This window comes from Oculina patagonica, chromosome 9, assembly GCF_052425735.1.
Source record: "Oculina patagonica isolate OP01 chromosome 9, crgOcupat, whole genome shotgun sequence".
NCBI classification, from domain to species: Eukaryota; Metazoa; Cnidaria; class Anthozoa; order Scleractinia; family Oculinidae; genus Oculina; species Oculina patagonica.
In genome coordinates this window covers 1,071,611-1,074,516 of record NC_135766.1, presented here as the reverse complement: position 1 = coordinate 1,074,516, position 2,906 = coordinate 1,071,611, and the positions used below count along the sequence as shown (strand labels likewise).

Sequence of the window (2,906 nt, the reverse complement as noted above, 5' to 3'; positions counted from 1 at the left end):
CGACAGAGAAAAAGGTACATGAACCAATCAAAAGCAAATCGCACAGGAACTTTAATGCTCTAGCATTTTCTTTAACCTTTCACATATATGTAAACGCCTTTATTTCATACAGAGAAAAAAAACAATACCAACTACCTCGAGAGCCATTTAAGTTATCCACTTGACACTTGATAGTACCACTTTCGCTATAATCATTTTAGACCAAATTCCCCGGGTATATTACGAACCAATTTAATGACCAGCTCCCAGTTGGCTTTTAGCTCAACTGGTAAGAGCGCTGCACCGGTATCGCAGAGGACAGGGTTCGAGTCCCGGCAAGCCTGATTTTTTCAGGCTTTCTTTTCGCGACTGCTTAAGTTGTGTACATAACTGCGAGGATCTTCTCTTCAGTTAAAATTTCATATTACAACTTCATGCTTATTACTTTAAGAACTTTTTCAATACTACCATGGGCCTAACTCTTAAAATGGTCATTTAAGGTTTACTGTTGTACATACGGTTTTGCAAAAGGTACACGACTTTGAATCATGGACTGGTGATACAAACAGTTCAGGAATAGTTACTTGAGTCTCTAGGTAGAAAATAAGAAATAAACAGAAGATAGTTAAAAATGCAACTCGCATCATGCAGGCTTCAGATGCTTCTTCAAATCCATATACTCGAGGCATGATTTTTTCCTCTTCATGCTTTTTGCATGTTTTATGCCGCGCGAAGATCATCATTTAAGTCTAGGCTTTAGATATAAAAGAGGAGATTGGGCGTAATTTGCTATACTTTTTAAGACTAAACTATTAGATATTTGAGACAGTTTTGACGAGATATAGGCTCATAGATGGTATGCTATAGCCATAAGAACTTAGTGGTTTTACTTTTTTTTAAATCGGTGTACGAAGCGGTGGCCTTCTTCACATTCGCGAAACTTAAACAAGAATCTATAAAATTAAGAATAAAAACGTTTAATACTGAATTTGTTAATGTTAGGTCCTTAACTTGCTACGGCAGAAAATATTATAGAATAAAATTTTGTTAGATCTCGGAAATCAAAGTTGTTGTAAGGCGTATAGTTTTATTAATGAGATATGATCAGTAAAATAAAACAAAGGCATTTGCTTTCTATATCGTACTGGAGTCTTGGAACCTTTTTTCAACCTGTCTGATTAATAATTGTGAAATTAAGTGAGAAAACCCCCTGGAAACTTTCTTTTTCAGGGGGATAATATTATTATAAAACAAACAACGGTTATTTTCATATTCTCCGACTGGAAGGATGTTGACAGATACCAGAAACGAACAAGATTCTGACCGAGAATCCGCCATCGTAAAACATCGTTAATCGGTCAAATCTGGAGAGGGCAAAATTACCTCAGGGTCCGGGTGGTGGGGGCAACATATTAGATTTAACTTTCCCTGGATCTCATCTTGTCCCGATATTCACGGGGACTCGACCTTTGGAGGCACTTATTTTCTCCCTCTTTGACACACAATGCAAGTAATATCACACCATATGGGAGAAAAGAAAACTGGAACTGCAGAAAACACGAGGAAACATGTGATTACTTGTTTATGACATAGAGGACAAAATTTTTGGTGCGATTTAGCCGGCGCAATGAATATTCCTTACTAAAATCACACAGAATATCGATTCAAGTAGAACACCAAGTCATAGAGAGAAGTACATATGTAAAGGTTGTTTAATTCGAAATGGCATTAAACGATAAGAAGATGAAGATAAAAACGTTTTAATGTGATGGCTCCCGTTATCTAGCCTGCGTAGCTGGTGATTACGCGCGCGTGAGCAACTGGCGAGGCCGTGAAAACGAGCCGCGAGGGGGTTATGGAAGAGAAAGCAAACAAGCCTTTCATTTTCCCAGGCTCTTCACCGCTTCGACGCGCGATAACCCCAACAAAACTGCCATTTACGTAGGCTACCCTTTATCAAGTCCCGATGGTCATAGTGAAAGTAGTTGTTTAATACACACCATGCATACATTCTGAACTTGTTCAAATGACTACAGACAAAACTGTCCATGACAAATTTAAAGTTTGCATTCTCAGACGGAAGGAAGACGATGAACCCGATTGTAGAGCGGTACATTTTTTTCATGGACATTTAAAGAGGCTTTAATCTAGCCTTTGTTGAAAGAGGAGGTGCAAGACCCCTTCCTTACCCAATACGTATATAAATTAATCTTTTCCGCCGGCTGTCTTCCGCTCACAGCTTTCTCCTAGCGTCCTTTTTGCGCTATCTTTCACCATTGTCAACAATTTAAAAGCATGGCCTATCCTCATGCTAATATGTTTGAAGTAAAGCGATTCCATGTGAATCTCAATTAAGTATTTTTAAAACTCGCTTAAGACGTAAAGTTCTTGTTTTAATTGAAGGAAATGTATACTCCACTACTAGTTCACACAGCAATGTTATCTGTCATGTGCATCCAGGCTGCTCTGCAATTTACATGTTGACTTCTAATTTATATTTTCTCCGAAAACTGTACTGTCAATAAAATGTCACACGTAGGTCAATGAAGCGTTCTGTCATAACATGTCTTGTTATGATTTTCATTATCAAAATACTGCTAAGTGGAATCAGTAAATCGCTTCTATTTTTGGGAGTACTTAATCGTTCGATTCAGGGGTCTTGAAATTACCAAGATAAATGCCAAAGAATTTTATTTTGTTGCGTTACTGTGCAAACAAAAGGGAAACATGTTGCCATAGATTTTAAAGGGCAGCCTTCAAATTCGAAACTTCTTTAATTTACAATCAAAATTTGCAACATCAATTAATTATATACCAACAAACTAAATGTCCAGAAACATAAAAATTGCCGACATAAAATATAATTAACAATTATTCCATGAGTCCGCGTTGGATACGAGGTGGTAAATAGCCAACGAGGCGCGAAG

At 37.5% G+C, this 2,906-nt stretch overlaps 1 pseudogene across 1 annotated transcript in view; it reads right to left on the bottom strand.

Annotated features, from left to right (window-relative positions):
* The window catches only part of LOC144665203 (uncharacterized), a 277,333-nt pseudogene that overhangs the window by 75,091 nt on the left and 199,336 nt on the right, over nucleotides 1–2,906 (bottom strand). The gene's annotated exons all lie outside the window — the stretch shown is intronic.